The sequence below is a fragment of the Gorilla gorilla genome, chromosome 9 (assembly GCF_029281585.2).
Source record: "Gorilla gorilla gorilla isolate KB3781 chromosome 9, NHGRI_mGorGor1-v2.1_pri, whole genome shotgun sequence".
NCBI classification, from domain to species: domain Eukaryota; kingdom Metazoa; phylum Chordata; class Mammalia; order Primates; family Hominidae; genus Gorilla; species Gorilla gorilla.
In genome coordinates, this window is record NC_073233.2 from 111,693,933 (window position 1) to 111,712,899 (window position 18,967).

The following is an 18,967-nucleotide window of genomic DNA, read 5'->3' on the forward strand; positions in this document are numbered from 1 at the left end:
GGTCATAAACCACCAGATAGTGACCCTTTATAGACTGGAGAAACATATTAAATCATCTCTCAGCCATCACTTTCCTGGGCAGAACAATAGAAACTCCCTATCAGTTCTAGTCTTAGATTTGTTGTTCTAAATCTGTATCTGTGTGTGTGTGTGTGTGTGTGTGTGTGTGTGTGTGTGTGTGTGTGTGTTTGTGACTGGACAGCTCTTTCTCACTTTGCTTAGATGCTCACCCACAAACAGAATGCGAGCCTTCAATAAATATATAATTATTTCTAAGTGCATTGGAAGCATTTCTTCTGGGGTCACTGATCCTGTAAATATAGTTGAGTGTCATATTACATTAAAAAAACAGCAGCAGCAGCATGTTACTGACTGCCATCTTGAGATGACTAAGAATTCTACATCCTTTTAGAATTCGTGTTGGACCAATCTTTCCATCTCATGATTGTCAATTCTAAACTGTTCTTCTGTGTAAATTGCAGTATTTTGCATCACTTCTTTGAATGCCTCTGGCCCTTGCATGTGAACCTTATTTTCCTCCATTTCTGGCCATTTTTCTACTTCGTTGACTTTGCATGACAATTGTTATTTTACCTTACATTACAGCCAGAAGTAATTCAGATTTTCTGCAGCTCTGCACACCTAAAGATTTTACAACTCTTTGCCCTTTTGAAAGTATCTTGGATTTCTCTCTATATTAGGCTTCTCTGGAGCAGGCAGAGACATCTGGGGAAGGCTATCGCTGCCCCATCCAACATACTCACTTCCAAGCTCCGCAAAAGAAACAGCAATGATTGAATAATGGCATTTATTGAACACTTGCTTTGGGCTGGACATTGGGATGGGCAGAGCCATAACCTGAACAATCTCATGGCTGCTCTTCAGGAACTCACAGTTCTGGGCTGGAGGGACTTCACAGGGACTGGACACAGCTGGATATCTCTGCAATTTGAAAATTAGATGATTATGTAAGATGGGGTATTATTCTCAAAGTTAATTGGGGAGCAATAAAATGTTAGATTTTTACCTATATTACCTCCCAATAGGTTTAAGTGCATGCCTCCTTACTGGGTTTGTTAAGAACCATAATTTAAAAATAATTTAAACTTTCTAAGTATTCTCTTCCCATAAAATCAGTGCTTAATAACGTATTTTAACTAGAGGCTAGTTCTGGGTGGAAATAGTTGAAATATGCTAAGAAATCTGAGAGCCCCTATTTGACTATTAACTAAGTGTTGAAAAAAAACCTAAACAAAAACAAAATGCATCCTTTTCTTTTAGTCCCTCATCCCTTAAAATCTCTCAGGATCCTTGTAGGTTCAAACATCTGAAAAGATGATTGGTCTGTGGGAAGAGAGCATTCTCCCTGGTCTTTCATTCACATGACCATCATTTCCAAGTGGACAGTGAGATCTACTTTTCCTTTTCCTGAGAGCTTACTATGAAATAGGCAGGCACTGTTCAACAAACTTGCACCTATAGCCAAAATTTGTGTCCAACAGAAACCCATTTACATGAGAGGCTGAGCAGTTTCTTAGCCAAGAACTCCTTCTAAGGAAAGATGAGTCGGACACCAGAGTTTTGATCTGATAATCAAGTATCGGGGCTGAAGGGAAGTGATAATTCTAACTACAGAGGAGTTGTCTTTGACCTGGAGCTGTTTCTAGTCTTATCTGATGAGGCTTTGTCTGGATTCTAGGAAAGGAGGGAACAGTAAATAAAATTCTAAAGCGTTAAGTCAGTAGAAAAATCTCCAAAAATTTAAGTGTAAGCAGACTGGAGTATTCTCCTAACAAAGCCTAACAAGAAGGGGAAAAAGACAACAAAACTATTACTGCAATCTCAATTAGATGAGAAGTTAGTGGGCCCCGGAGAAACTGGGTAATCCATAACCATGTCATTGACCTGTACTACAGAATCTGAGGCAGGTATGATTAACCTCATTTTATGGATGAGGTTTAGGAAGTGACCCTTAGCATGTATGCCACCCCAGGGGGACACCTTTCTTTGTATTCTATGAGAATGGTACCCCCTACATCACAACTGGGAGTGCTAGACTTGGCATCTAGGTCTGGACACTTCTGAGTTTATCCTGTTAAGCAGCCACCTGGATTTAAGCCACCCCATTCTTCAGGAGCGAACAGACCCAGAGAGCTGACCAGGACTTCACAATCAATGGCTCTGTAGGATATTTGTCAAGTTGATTCTACTAAGGAAGTTCTCTATTTCCTGTGGTCCTGGTGAGATTTTTATTCTCCCCTAGGTGCTGGGCTTTTGTTCCAGGACATCTCAGCCTTGAGCTTTGTTTGCTTGTTTACTTCCTCTCCTGCATCCTTGTTGAGGTTCCCCGCCACATTTTTCCCCTCTGCTTATTTATTCCAGAGCAACTGCCTGTGTCATTTCCTTTATCTCTGGTGCTGGTGTTTCTTTTCTTTTCTTTTTTTTCCCCATTGCCCAGGGCACTGTGAACAGTTGGCTGTGGTGTAGGATTTACAGACCTGTGCTATGAGATGTACAGACCTGTGCTCTGTACAGACTCAGGAAACGTTGGAGTACAGTGGGCTGACAACCGGGGGGCGCCAGCTGGGGAAGGCAACAGGCACTTAGTTCTTGAACAAAAATAGGCCAGAGATTCTGCTACAACTGGCCAAGATTCCGCCCATCTCAATGAAAGGAAACAGACATTCCCACATGCCCACGAGCTTTGAATGTGTATTTGGCTCCCTCAATAACTCCAGTGCACATTCCCACCCGGTCACTTTTCGCCCACGTTGTTATTGCTGCTGCTGGTTTTTTTTTTCTTTTTAATAAAGGTCACATTTTATTAGAGATAAGAATAACTTAACAATGAAACTCTTGGTTCATCTATTCTTCCAGTGCTTTTGTGTTCAGCTTAACATCTTCTAAACAGACATTTAAAAATGATTATTTTCTTCTAGTAAAAATTATAACATGTTCAATTTAGAAATTTTGAAAAAAGCCATAGAAAAGTGTAATAAAAATTCTAATTCCACCATCAAACATAATAACCACCATTTGTATTTATATTTACATATGTCCAGTATTTTTTTAAAAGCACAGGCACATATAGTTGTAAAAAATGGAAGGAATAGTGTTCACCTCATTTTGTTTCAGTAGTTTACTTGTTTTAGCGGCTTAGAATTTAGGTATTTATACAAAAATTTTTCTAGATATTCATTTTTACATAGTTGAAAGAAAATATATTTTTAATTGAAGAATAATTTTCAGACAATACAATGTACCCACTTTAAGTTTTCAAATTATATGCCCATGTAACCACCATCAGGACCAAAATAAAAAGCATTCCCATCACTTCGAAAAGTTGCCTTGTGTCCAGTTCTAATGTCTACTTTGTTTCAGGCAACCACTGTTGTTTTTTCCACTATAAATTGGATTTGTCATTTTTAGAGTTTTACGTAAGTGGAGTCACACCATGTATACTCTTTTGTGTCTAGCATCTTTCATTCAGCATAAATTTTCACACACTTATAACCATATACAACCACACTTGCATATATTTTTTAATTTGCTTTTATTTTACAAGTATATTATGAACGTTTTCCATATCATTTATTAGTCTCTTAAAATTAAATTTTCATTGACTAATTGTAACTTGTTTTAGGGATACACCACAATTTATCTCATAAATAAGATCTTATTGTTAATTGTTGGTGTTGTCTCAATGGTTTGCTTTCATAATCAAGAATAATTATTCTGGACTACACATGTTTGTGTGCATTACCTAATTTCCTTGGGATAAATTTCTATTTAAAAAAAAGTTAAAAGTCTCACAAATTTTAATATGCACTGTGCCTATTTAATCTTCCACAAACATTATATACAAATTTATGAGAAACAATAGCATTTCAAAGGTGAAAGGGAACCTGGAGAAAAATATGGTTCAGTGGTCCTTGACCAGTGGGGTGGACATGCCTATGGAGCTCTTTTGAAATTCACCTGCATTTAGTCTAACTTGGTATTTATGAAGCTCAAGTAGCTGCTCTTTTTGTTTTTAGTTCTGCAGATGATTCTGTTGCACACTACACTGTAAGAATCACCTCAGTTTCACAGATGAAGAAGCTGAGCCACGAAAGGCTAATTAACACCTCCTGATTCCTTATACTCTTGTCACTTTGCCAGGGAGAGCCTTTGTCTACATTGATTACCCATCATCTGGAAAATGACAATAATGACCACCACCACTCCCCTTAGAAATCACAACTAACCATCTAGGTCCTCCGTTGGTGGACCTGTAAGCTAGAACAGCACTTTAAGTGATGGAGTTAGGACCACTTCAGAAAAGTCTTCATGTGAAAGGGACCCCAGACAATTGAAGAGAGGCCTAATTCAGAAATCTACTTAGAAGGTCCTGCCAAAAACTGAAGCAGACCTTTGTTGTTGTTGTTTAACCAGGCCAGATCTTAGGGGTAAACAATAGATTTACAGTGACAATAAACAGACACGCAAACACACACACACACACACACACACACAGAGAAGTTCCTTGACTTTGTCCCCACTCACTCTATAGCCACTCCAGCCTATTCTCAACCCCCAATTCTATCTCTTCAAATTCCTCTCAGAGGAGACTGAGAAGGAAAGAACTGTTTCTCCTGAGTGAAGGAGGGCATCCTTTACCTACCCTACTGGGTCTGTTGTTTCTTTTTCTCTTCTGTGGTCCAGCTCCCAGAAGTGATGTTGGCTGTTTCTGCCATCTCCCACCATGGCTGTGGAGAAGCTACTGAAGGAAAATATCTTCTACAGCTTCTTCTCCTTCCAGACCCAGACTGCCACAGCTTGCAGTTCAGTCCATTACATTCATTTCTTAACTTCTCCAGGTTCCCACAGTCACCCTGGGGTGGGGCAAATGCTTTCATATGATTACCATTACAGGGGCTGCAAAGCAATGCTCCATTGAGCTGTCAATGTCTGACGGAAGCTTTAGTGAGTCAATTCTTCAAGATTTTTTCCACTCTTGATTGCAGTCCCTAATCTTGTGACTCAGACGTGAGTCCAGAGAGACATCTTGTTAATCGGTATTCTTTTCCTTTAGGATAAGTTCTTTCTCAGGAGTGTTGATGTAGATAATTCCCTATGGAAACAAACAGTTGGTCCACCCTTCTCAAGAGTTCCCAGGTATGCCTACCTCCTGGAGAGAACCCAGTGTGACTATCCAGATGGGATTCCTATTTAAGCCTACCTGGGCATCCTAAATATATTATTCAGAACACCATTAATTCCCCAAATCACGGTGTTTCACAGGGCAAGGAATCAAGATTCAGATGCAAATTATTACAAAGCCAAAGAAAAATAACTCTGGTGAGGGCCTTTAAGCTTTAGCAAATAAGAATTTATAGAAAGAAAAGTTCAAGTCAAATCATACAGGGCTCCTAAAGCACTTTTTAACACCTATAATGCAGTAATTTTTTTCACACACAAATCCCCAGAAGTTAGTTTAAAAGGAAATATCTTTATAAATTATGGAAGAAAGAAATGCAGCAGCAACACCTCAGAGGACAATTTCCCTTGGGAGGATACATTTGCCATTTCTTCCTGTGGCTCCCTCATTGCTGTTGACCCCCAGATCTCCAACTATTGGTATCTGCATACCCTTTTACAGATTAATACAGGAGAGGTTCTGATAATCTATCACTGTTTTGCCTGATTAATTGCATTTTAGCTGAAACTCTTGTCTAGTTAACTCAAGACCATTTTTGTAGAATGACATACATGTCAGTAGTTACAAAAAACAACAAACAAAACTGAAGGCATCAGAAAAGAGACGTGAAAAACCCTGGGCTTTGTATGCCCAGGAAATTACACATGGCCACTTCACTGACCTTTGAAAGTAGGTTTGGGGGAGGCAACTTTCCCAACTCACAAATTCTTGTGTGCAAAAATGTTGCTCTCTCTGTTTTTCTAAAATTGGACTTAATTTCTACCTTGAATGCTATTTCTGCAGACTTCTCTAGGGTGATACACTACTCAGTGTTTTCTCAGTCATTTAAAATTTAAACTCAGCCAGATTAAATAACTCCTCCTTATCCCAGCAGCAGACTCAAACTAAAACATTATAGCATTGGTAGGAAGAGGAAGTAACCAGCTTCTGTAATATTTTATTCCAAATCCTTATAACTCCCACTTAGATCAAAGCTTTTGAACTTACAATTAAGAATATACAGTTTTGGAGTTTGGAGTATCCTCACCACTCCACCACGGGACAAAGTCATCCTTATGTCTCTTAGCTAAGTGCAGAGACTGTTGTAGGATTAAAGCAAACAGAGGATACATTTCATGTTTTTTGTGGTATTTCTGTCACGTATCACCCCACTAGATAGGCCAGATCAAGGCCATATGAAGGCAAAATGAGGAAGAGTAAGCAAGGCTATAAGCATTGGCCATGGCCTTTCCTGTAGCCACTCGTCCTGTGACCCCTGGGGAAAAGATTGAGTTTTCTGCTGGCTCTCCCAGAGGTTCATGTGGGTGGGAGACTCTGTGTTCTGCTGTCACTGGCTTCTTTCAGGAGCGGAGAGCTGCTTTGTCTAGTACACTTTCTCCCCACTACACTTTCTCCTCCACAACTACACTACACTTTCTCCTCCACAACTACACTACACTTTCTCCTCCACAACTCTCTCTGCTTCTTCTCTCATTGGCCACACCATGCTCCCTCATTACCTCTAACCTCAGTCCAACTCTTTGCTTCCCCTCCTGCTGCAACAAGGTTCCCATATATCCAATTCTGTATTTTCTAAATGTTATTATTATTTAATAGGTTTTAATTCTATAAGCCTCCTTCTGTCTGACTTTTGAGTATATTTCCATGTTTCCCACATTATTTCTTCCGTGTGTGGTCTCTCTGAGAAAGAATGATATTGGGATGCATCCTGCAGTTGGCTGTCGATGTATCTTTCTCTTCCATTAGATGATGAGTTCCTTAAAGGTAGGGACCATATATGACTCATCTCAGCACTCTCTACAGAGCTGAACACATAGTAGGTGTTCGATGCACGTTTAGTGAATACTTAATGAATGCATCCTGTCTGCTAATAAAGAACTCCAAACATCCTCTAAAAACAATCACCTGGGCCGGGCACAGTGGCTCAGGCTCATGCCTCTAATCCCAGTACTTTGGGAGGCCGAGGCGGGCAGATCATGAGGTCAGGAGTTTGAGATCAGCCTGGCCAATATGGTGAAACCCCGTCTCTAGTAAAAATACAAAAATTAGCCAGGCGTGGTGGCACATGCCTGTAATCCCAGCTACTTGGGAGGGTGGGGCAGGAGAATAGCTTGAACCTGGGAGGCAGAGGTTGCAGTGAGCCGAGATCGCGCCACTGCACTCCAGCCTGGGCGACAGAGCAAGACTCCGTCTCAGAAACAACAACAACAACAACAACAACAACAAAAACCCAGTCATCTGCTTGTAGTGCATATACTCAAGGTGAAAGCCACAGGCAATTTGCAGTCATCTAAATAATTTATCATTAATTCCTGATTTGCTAGTACAAGAATATATTGTTTATTTTTTTTTCCTAAGCAATGCTTTAAAGCCTGTAGATCAAGAGACTTTGGAGTCCTACACTAACAGTCAGCTTCCTTGCTCGAGTCTGTGAAAGGCTACTGATTTCCTAATATCACAATACAGCCTCAACAATAATACTGTTTCCTAAGAGCCTCAACAACAATACTATTTCCTAAGCTACACTCCAGTTTTTTCCCTCTATTATCTGGGATTGAACTACATAACAGGTATTATGAATTAAATTCACTGCTTGCTGTGCACCTATTACCATATACACAGATGTCAAAATACAGAAAATAGTAGCATATGACAGTCTCTCAGTCCTTTACCCAATGTTTACATTGTGATTTGATTGAAAGAATTCTAAGCACTTTGTGGGTTTATAGATCCCTTTAAAATTCTTTGAGTTATGCATTAACCTTGACTTAAAGCTGAATAAACTAACATTTGTTTTCTGAGCAATTTATCCAGTGTTATATATGGTAGGTAGCACAGAAAGAAACAGTATCTAAATTCTTTTATTTGCAACCTATAACATTCTGTTTGTCTGATTATGTTGTGTTTTGAAAGGCACTTGTACTGATAAAGCTTGTAGTAGTACTTACCAAAATGAATTAAAAATAGGCTTAAGCCAAAGTTCCAAATACAGTTTATTTTAGAAGACAGAAGGACAACTAGACTCTCACCTTCTCCAAAATTATAAAAAAAAACTATGAGTTATTGCAAATACTTAGAAGTCATGTTTTTCACTGTGTTTTGCTTTTCACATTTTAATATTCACTGAAACACTACTAGTTCACTTATTCTTACTCCTTGAAATAACAAAGAGCTGTGACTCAGTGCCAAACCAAAACTAACGTCAACATTAACTGATGCAGTCTTGTTAAGTAAGCTTAGCAAAATATCTGTATTCCAAATGTTAATAAATACCAACTGGCCTTTACTAGGGTAAAGTTAGAGATAATAATGTTACATATTAATGACTTTCTTCCATTAATGAATAGAAGCTATTCTCACTAACTAAATAGCATCACTCAGAACTGGAATTTTAGTTGCATGTTTAATAATTTTGAGATTAAGTCAAGAAAACGAACAGAAACAATTGATATTTGTGGGGCCATCGATAATTCTGAAGTTTTCCCAATAGTCAGCCCTCAAAAATGGAGTCTCATAATTCACAATATCTGACTTGACTGTCAGGACTTGTCTAATTTGGCCATGCCAGCTGGCAAGGATATTCAGCCTCTTCTCCTGGAACATCACAAGCCACTTGGATGTAGTAGAATTCAGTGGTTTGAAGCCCCAGCTTTAATTCTAGCTCATCATTTTATTATCTATGTGGTCCTCAGCAAGTTGCTTAATTTCTCTGAGCATCATTTTTCTAACTTGTAAAATGGGGTTCAGAATATTTGTCCTTATATAAGAATTAATATAAATGAAGTGCTTAGTGTGGAAATAATTACTGCTCAATAAATAATATTTAGTAAGCAGATTTTTATTGAGGATAAATACTCAGGATGTGATTCTCATTCTGTATTATTTAGAGTCAAATGTGACAATGTTTGGTGTCAGCATGAAAAACCCAGAGTAATGTAAATATTCGGTGAATGATTTGACAACAGTCATGGTTGAGAAGACAAGATTAGTAGCAGAAGAGGGACAACAGACGTGGAAAGCTATAAAGAAAAAGTAGTTTTTTTTATATCTAAGAAGATTTTAATCTAGAAACCTTTATGAGGGGACAATCTTATTGTGCCAGAAGAACAAGTATTTATTGGGAACGTTTATATGCAAACCCAGATGCCATAAGAGACATAGTGAAATTTATTCAGTAAGTATTTATTGTGTGTCTACTATGTCTGGGACTGTTCCACATACTGAAGTAGGAGCAGTGAATAACCAAGTCAAATTCTCAGCCCCTGTGGAGTTTACATTATAGTGCAGGAAATACAAAGATAGTATTCCTTTTTTCAAGACATTTACTATTTCTGTAAGGAGACATGAGCCTTTGCATTAAAAGAGTATAAAATAACAATAATAACAATAATTGCAACAAAGGACACAAAAATATCCTTAGGAGACTGAGTGGAGTAGTGGAAGGAATTCAGGTTTCAGCAACCAAGAAATCTGAGCTCTAATCTAAGTCCTGACGGCGCCTTTGGACCTTGGGACAGTATAGCATTTTATTCAAGTATCATACTCTCTTCTGTAAAATGAGCACAATAATAGTTACTTTATAAAACTGTTCTAATGACTAAATGTGATTACATGTGTAAATCCCTTTATAGAGTAGCACAGATACATGAATATCCTTACTGAGAAGGACAGTTGATTGATGCTTCAAAAGACGGCAGGATTTGGCTAGACAGAGAAGAGAAAGAGCATTCTAGGCCAAGAAAAGAGCTTGATGAAGGACACAAATTTGGAGTTGCACACAGAGTATTTGGAAGAAAGTGAGTGGGATAATTTGGCTACAGTAGAGAGTTCACATAGATAAGTAGGCAGAGAAACAACTCAAATGATAGGTGGTTCTTAGATGACTCACAAAGGAATTTCTGAGAGTTAGAATAGCTCTCATGCATATGTAGACATTGAAACACAGTGTAATTAAGTGAATTACCCAAGGTTATATCATTAACAGTGAAAGCAGAATCCCAATATCCATCTGGCTCTTTGTCTCCTTGATGGCCTGGCCAGTGGTTAAGACCATGTATTATCAATCTCCTCGTCAATTCATATTTGAACACTCATAGTCTGTTAGGCATTTTTTTATAATATACAGCAAATATTCTAACCAGCCCTCCAGTTTAAGTATTGCATTTATGGCAAGAAAAAGCAATTCTGAAACAACCAAGGGGAATGAAAAACAAGGGGCTATTTCTCAAAAATGAGATGGTGCTTTGCAAAAATGAACTAACTTTATGATGCCATCTGGAAAATGCTTTTGTATTCCCGATACAGTGCACTGAGCATAACTTAAAGTTGACTAACTAGCTCTGAAATGCTCTCTTCTGTTTCCTCACATATGGATGTAGCCTACAGGAATAAGCATTATTAGTCCTTGGACAGGACATCTGGTGTGACTTCTCAGCAATAAGGTGTACAATTCTTGGGTGAATTTCAACAGAGCACATCAGCCTAACTTTGGAAACTTTTCAGGGTTGAGCCAGTCCATGGTGATTGACCTTTTTCAGAAAGAAACTAGGCTTCCAAACCAAACTCTAATCATGGAGATTCTGTCTTCCTTCTATCCCTCCTTTCCTCCTTCTCTTCCTTCCTTCTAACATTTAAAGTCTTAATTCTGACATTACACACAGTGTAATGCACAGTGGTATACTTAGACAGAATTAAGACTTTCAAATGAAATTGAACCCTAAGATGTTATATCATAGTCAGACCTCTTGCCGCTTAGGGTGGCAGATGTTCCTCACAGTTTCTTCCAAAGTAGCAACAGTCTTTTTGCATAATTTATTGTAATTGGATATTGGAATTATGAACAGAGAAATTCTTCTCTTCTTAAAAATTAGTAATAGAACCTAATTTTAACACCAGTAGCTTTAGAATCTCTTAAAGGAAGAAACCTTCATTAATTTGCTAAGAGATTAAGCTGAAGCTAACTTTGCTTTATAAAAAAGTTGCCAATAAAATAGCCTAATACTTGCATAGAGGAACATTTAATTTACTGAAAAGAACAAATTGCCTTCAAACAATTTAAAACACCAATTAATGGATAAACAACCAATATGTTAAATACAAATCATTCTTCTCTATTTATTGAAGTAGCTTCCCAACTCCTTTGCTTGACAACACTTAATTAGCCTAACTTGAGTTGCTTTATTTAATTGAAATTAATAGAACTAGGTTTCCTTTAAAAATATTACTTTGTTAAGACTGAATCCCTCATTTAGTCTAAATAGTGATTATTAATAAAATCTGCTCTTAAAAATATTTTTGACATTTACAATAATAATCAACATGTTATATATTTACATGAGGACTGATTATTTGGTTGTTAGTTATGTGGACATTTTTGCCTCAGTTTAACTCTGACTGCCCTTTTAGGGGGTGGAAAAGTTTCCTTAGCCACTCTACAGACAAGACAGAAAGTAAATCTAGGGAATTTGACTAACAGTCAGCATCTCTTATAAAAATATTTCCTTGGAGAGAATGAAGGTTGAAATGCATATCTGAAATGATATATTGGTTTTCTATGCTGTGATACTATGGCCGGCAAAAATGATGGCTTGGTCATAAGTCAATTTATTCTTATTTTAAAGGGTCTAAATACATGGAAAGTAGAAATACTACATCCTTTGGGATCAAACAAAGTTGTTTCAACCCTAGCTCTACCATGTGCTATACCTGAAAATAAACTTCTCCAAGCCCCATCTGAGTATAAGATTCAGATAATAATAGCTATTTAGCAACTGCTAGATCACATTTATTGGTGTGCTTACCATGTGCCAGAGAATGTTCTGGGGACTTGATGTATGTTAGTTCATTTAATCCAACCCTCAAGCTTATGAGGTAGATATTTATAACCCCACTTTATAGATGAGGAAACTGAGTCACAGGGAGGTTAATGAACGTGCTCACAGTCATACACTAGCAAGTGGGGATGCTTGGGTTCTAGCAGAGACAGCCCAATGCCAGACTTCACTTTCTAAAGAGTTCTGGAATTTGAAGTGAAGATTAAAGTGGTTAACCTGTATAGAAGGCTGGCGTATGACCTCACACAGGGTAAAGTCTTATTAAGTGGATTTCTCTTAAAATTTCTGGCTACTTCTCAGCCTCCTTTCTGGCTCCTTTTCCTATTCTAGGCTTGAAGATATTGGAGTTCTTCAGGGGGTCTCTCCTGGCCCCTTCCCGTCTCTATCCACACTCTCCTCTGTGACCTCCTCCACTACCAAGCCTGTAAGTACCATTGCTATGCTGATGGCTCCCAGTTCTCCATCTCCAACCCTAGCGCTTCAGATTCATACTCTCTATAGCTTGCCTGTCATTTACATTATATCTAACAGGCAATTCAAACATTCACAGCCCTGAACATCATGTTCAACTTTTCTCCTTCAAATCTGCTTTTCCCTTCAGTCTTCCTCATACTCAGAATATGGCACCACCATCAGCTCTTTGGCTCATATCAAATCGAAGACTCATTCTCCCACATCAAATTCTTCTGCACGTCCTGCAGATTCTACCTCTACTTTTCTCCACTTGCACTTACATAGCCCACTCCAAACCACGACTCCTCTTGTTTAACTACTCTGAGAGCCTCCTAACAAGTCTCCCAGCTGCCTCTCTGGCCTTCCACGTAAATCCACTATCTGCCCAGAAGCACTGTGTTCATTTTTCAAATATAACTCAAATCAGGTTACTCCTCTCCTTAAAACCCACAGATATTCTCCCACTGTATTTAAATTAAACTCAAACTACTTATTATGGTTCACAAAGCCACGTAAGATCTAGCTTCTGCCAACGTTGCTAGCTTCATTCCAATCAATTCTTTTCTGCCCATTATCTCCAGCCACACTGAGCATCTGCCTGGGTCTCAGATATTCAGGCTCATTTCTGGTTTTGGGCCTTTGCCCAGCTTTTCCCCCTTCTGGAAACATGTTCTCTCTGATCATACAGTGGTTGGCTCTTTTATCTCTGTTTCCAATTCAAATGTCACCTCCACAGAGGCTTCCCAATGGCCCAATTTAAACTAGTTCTATCACTTCACTCCTTTAAATTCTCTACACTGAGCTGTTTATAACCTGATACTGGTTTTTATTGTCTGCCCGCTATTTCTGACAGCAGCAACACACATACACATGCATGTATGCACACATGAATGCCTAAAAAAGGAAAATTCCATGATAATGAGAATATTGTCTCTTTTTTGTTGTTGTTCTTGCTCTGACTCCAACACTTAGTTTGCAGTGGCCAATGAAAGATATTCATTGAATTAATGATTATATTAAATTGAAGTGGCTGTTATTAATGGTCCTTCTTAAAGCCAAGGATCAGTTTATATCTTTTACGGCTCTTACCATATTTTATGATAGGACTAGGTTTGGCCCCGTTAACTACATCAGTTTTGGGAAGATAGAAGGGTGCAAAAGGAGAAACAATCTATTTTCAGAAGCTGAGCAGCCATCTAGATTGCTACACAGAATTCAGCATCTGGTGAGAGCAGCCCTAAAATGCAAGTGATACGAGGTAAGCAATTAGCATCTGTATTCCAACTTGAAGCAACGGTAGTCCTCAAACCAGTGACAAGAACTTAGTGATGGAAAATTCACATAGGAGACATTTAGAAGTGCATGTAGGGAGACATACATGATAGTCTTTGAGCAGAAACCCAGATGGCTGACTGGAGTTCAGAAGTCAGGTTTCAAAGCCCAGGCCAGAAATAGGAATAACAGACACTAAGGGTAGAGCCTCATTTCTACAAGAAATGGAAATTAAATTTGCTGACAAACTTGAGAAACTCAAGCTCAAAGAACAAAGCAGGTGCTACACAGCATAAAGCACAAAGTAGGAGGGTGGCCTTGAGGCAAGCTGAAACCCACCCTGCAGGTTGGACTGGCTGCAGGTGACTGCATGCTGAGCATCAGACTAAAGTGCAGGGAAGGAGGTCATAATGCCAGGCCATGTTCCCATAAACGGGCAGTCCAGTCAGATGGGAGGTCTCTATTGATCGCCCTTTACTGCATCATAACAGTGTCAGACATGAGACCTGAAAGCCCATCTTTCTGCCTGCTGCACTCGATCAATATGATAGATCTTTCCCTTAGAGGCCTGTCTGAATCCTATTTTCTGCCTACACGCATGTGGAGCTAAATTAATGATGATGACTCATGGGCTTCAGAGCATCTGTAAACTGTTATTATCACCATCCACAACAGCACTTTATTGATCTCCTCTGTTAGGCATTGACTCATTTTATGACCACCCTTTTTTAGGAAGCCAATAGGTTAACCTCTTTCCTCTCTACCAATACTCAGGGTAAATGTAGACCCATTCAAAGGTGGTCCGTTTCTGGTTACGCATGAGACTCATAACAGTTATTATTAGAGCCACATGCATTTAAATATTTGTATTAAAACCAAAACCCTCATGATATTCTTTCCTTGAGGTTTAGGACAAAAAGGAGTTATCTTGGAGATAACTTCATCACACTGGTATATGAACTGAATTTACCAAATAGTTAAATAAACATTACAACTAATTATGAATATACAAGAACAAACTTGGGTTTGACCACGGATTGCTCTTCATGCACAGATTGCTCAACATTCTCTAATCAAGGATGATTAGAAAAGTATTTTAGTCCTGCTATTTTAATCTGCTGTAACTTTTAGTTTGATGTTTTCTTATGGGGTCAGCAGGGGGCTGACTCCCTCTGTGGTGACTCAGTGCCTAGTTATTATAATTTCAATCAGGCTGCTGGTGTCCTCTCTGCAGACTTGCATATCTTCTTCATGTTGGCCTATTCAGCGTCTCCATTAATATCTGGCACACAGTGAGCAGTCAAGAAATAAACATGAAAAGAGGGAATGAGTGCTCTCTCCTTGGGAGTATTAACTCTTTACTACTCATACACGTGAATTCTATAATCATAGTCCTGGCCTAGAGTTTTTTAAGCAATGTAGAATGGAAAAGGTCTGATTGCTGCAGCACCAGGAAACTTTGACAAGCAAATATTTAATAACCATTGAATAAAACCTGAGGTTATCAGTTCTGTGAGACCCATATGACACATGCATATAGGTATATGCACAGATAGACATATAAGCATGGGTATTTAGCAAATGTTTGCCTATGTGTACAGTGTATGTACTACAGGGTTCATCCAATCAGAGGGGTGATGTTCATTCCTACTGTTTTTATGTCTTCTCTTCTACACAGCAAAGAATTATTTGTTATAATCCAGTTCATATGCAAAGCTTTAGGGAAGGCAAAATAACTTTAACCTTGCTGCTCTTTTTACCTACATCTCACATTTTCACTTTTACAAACACCAGAACTCTGATGTATTCTGAAACATTCAACATTTGTGCAAACTTTTTTGGAAGAGAACAAGCTACAAGGATTAAAGCATATTTGAATAAGAGAGAAAAATCTAGTGTTTCCCTATTAGGGTCAATAAAGCACTTGAAAAGCATGAACACCATTTTGGGGAGAGTAGCTGGATTGAAGGCAATGCCATCAGCAAATAAAGGAATCCAAGCAGAGGAAGATCCAAAAATGGATTTTAACATAGACCTGTTGGATGGTCTTCATCTAGCCAATGTCCTACTTCATTAAAACATTATCTCTCTGTTTAACAGCTCATTTAAACATTTTCCACTTTCTTTAAAGAAAAACTCCTATGTATATGATGGACATAGAGATCACAACATTCAAAAAAGTGATTTTTCTCTGGAGACTTTTTTATGTTGTTAGATTTCAGTTGTGAATGATAAGTAGAGAACTTCAGATGTTACCTCTATTTAAACATCTGTTCAGCCAATATGTGATTTCATATTATAATCTGCTTCAGCTACATTTGCTTACCCGTTAATCAAAAACCATAAATTCTGCCTTGCACAATAGCTTTTTGGTTGTTGTTTGCATAGTTTGAATATTAAGAATGCATATTTAAATGATTATCAGATGATAAGCCTTTATGAAAGTTTCTGCAATAGAATGCCTATTTTATGAATTTTTATGATTAAAAGGTATTATTACAAAAGTAATCTGAGAAGCTAGGAAACTAATAGTAAATTACATAATTATTTTCCTCCTATTCAATATATTAAAAATGAAATTCCATTTTATGAGAGAAGGATGACCAGATAAAAAGAAACAGAAAACATTAAATCCTTTCTCTCTTTTCTTTCTGATTTTTCTTATAGTATATTGGATTGAAAGTATTTTCCTTAAATTTATGCACTTTTATAGTTTATCTTTCTATCCTGTGTTGTTTTGAAGAAAGTAAATCAGCAGTATCTAAATCCGTAGGATTTGCTTCTCTGGCTTACTAGTCATTATTGACATCAATAGGGTCTTGCAGATAAACCTAAATGAAAGTGTTCTACATCAAGATCTATCAGCTCTTTATCAGTTATCCATTTTGAGACATAGAAAGACATTTTTATTTCTGTCACTTGGGCTTGGTTCTTTGGTCAATTTCTGCAGAAATAATTAGAACTTTTCTTGTTACTCTGTAAATAGATTTCTCTAGGGTCTTCTTGCAGAAGAAAATTATTTTATGTTGGAATTCTCTGAGCAGTCACAGAAAGTCTGACAGTGAAATGGAGGTGACAGGAGTCTGTTTCAGGGAGAGGTACCTTTATGCTGATAGGTGAATTTTTCTTTTTTTTTTTTTTTAACTTTAAGTTCTAGGGTACATGTGCACAACGTGCAGGTTCGTTACATATGTATACATGTGCCATGTTGGTGTGCTGCACCCATTAACTCGTCATTTACATTAGGTATATCTCCGAATGATACCCCTCCTCCCTCCCCCTACCCCACGACAGGCTCTGGTGTGTGATGTTCCCCTTCCTGTGTCCAGGTGTTCTCATTGTTCAATTCCCACCTATGAGTGAGAACATGTGATGTTTGGTTTTTTGTCCTTGCGATAGTTTGCTGAGAATGATGGTTTCCAGCTTCATCCATGTCCCTACAAAGGACATGAACTCATCCTTTCTTATGGCTGCATAGTATTCCATGGTGTGTATGTGCCACATTTTCTTAATTCAGTCTATCACATAAGGACATTTGGGTTGGTTCCAAGTCTTTGCTATTGTGAATAGTGCCGCAATAAACATACGTGTGCATGTGTCTATATAGCAGCATGATTTATAATCCTTTGGGTATATATCCAGTAATGGGATGGCTGGGTCAAATGGTATTTCTAGTTCTAGATCCCTGAGGAATTCCCACACTGTCTTCTACAATGGTTGAACTAGTTTACAGTCCCATCAACAGTGTAAAAGTGTTCCTATTTCTCCACATCCTCTCCAGCACCTGCTGTTTCCTGACTTTTTAATGATCACCATTCTAACTGGTGTGAGATGGTATCTCATTGTGGTTTTGATTTGCATTTCTCTGATGGCCAGTGATGATGAGCATTTTTTCATGTGTCTGTGAGCTGCATAAATGTTTTCTTTTGAGAAGTGTCTGTTCATATCCTTCACCCACTTTTTGATGGGGTTGTTTGTTTTTTCTTGCAAATTTGTTTGAGTTCTTTGTAGATTCTGGATATTAGCCTCTTGTCGGATGAGTAGATTGCAAACATTTTCTCCCATTCTGTCAGTTGCCTGTTTACTCTGATGTTAGTATCTTTTGCTGTGCAGAAGCTCTTTAGTTTAATTAGATCCCATTTGTCAATTTTGGCTTTTGTTGCCATTGTGTTTGGTGTTTTAGATGCGAAGTCCCTGCCCATGCCTATGTCCTGAATGATATTGCCTAGGTTTTCTTCTAGGGTTTTTATGGTTTTAGGTCTATGATTTAAATCTTTAATCCATCTCGAATTAATTTTTGTACAAGATGTAAGAAAGGGATCCAGTTTCAGCTTTCTACATATGGCTAGCCAGTTTTCCCAGCACCATTTATTAAATAGGGAATCCTTTCTCCATTGCTTGTTTTTGTCAGGTTTGTCAAAGATCAGTTGGTTGTAGATGTGTGGTATTATTTCTGAGGGCTCTGTTCTGTTCCATTGGTCGATATCTCTGTTTTGGTACCAGTACCATGCTGTTTTGGTTACTGTAGCCTTGTAGTATAGTTTGAAGTCAGGTAGCGTGATGCCTCCAGATTTGTTCTTTTGGCTTAGGATTGACTTGGCAATGCAGGCTCTTTTTCAGTTCCACATGAACTTTAAAGCAGTTTTTTCCAATTCTGTGAAGAAAGTCATTGGTAGCTTGATGGGGATGACATTGAATCTATAAATTACCTTGGGCAGTATGGCCATTTTCACGATATTAATTCTTCCTATCCATGAGCATGGAATGTTCTTCCATTTGTTTGTGTCCTCTTTTATTTCGTTGAGCAGTGGTTTGTAGTTCTCCTTGAAGAGGTCCTTCACATCCCTTGTAAGTTGGATTCCTAGGTATTTTATTCTCTTTGAAGCAATTGTGAATGGGAGTTCATTCATGATTTGGCTCTCTGTTTGTCTGTTATTGGTGTATAGGAATGCTTGTGATTTTTGCACGTTGATTTTGTATCCTGAGGCTTTGCTGAAGTTGCTTATCAGCTTAAGGAGATTTTGGGCTGAGATAATGGGGTTTTTTAAATATACAATCATGTCACTGCAAAGAGGGACAATTTGACTTCCTCTTTTCCTAATTGAGTACCCTTGATTTCTTTCTCCTGCCTGATTGCCCTGGCCAGAACTTCCAACACTATGTTGAATAGGAGTGGTGAGAGAGGGCATCCCTGTCTTGTGCCAGTTTT

General features: G+C 38.3%; 1 long non-coding RNA gene across 3 annotated transcripts in view; it reads right to left on the reverse strand.

Annotated features, from left to right (window-relative positions):
* Nucleotides 1-794: 794 nt before the first annotated feature.
* Nucleotides 795-18,967, reverse strand: part of LOC129525206 (uncharacterized) — a 53,022-nt gene continuing 34,849 nt past the window's right edge. For all 3 annotated transcript variants that reach the window (XR_010129186.1, XR_008669334.2, XR_010129187.1), the window contains 2 exons: nt 4,664-5,113; nt 795-942 (listed from right to left, as the gene is read on the reverse strand). This is a non-coding gene — a long non-coding RNA (uncharacterized lncRNA). The remainder of the gene's footprint in view (nt 943-4,663; nt 5,114-18,967) is intronic.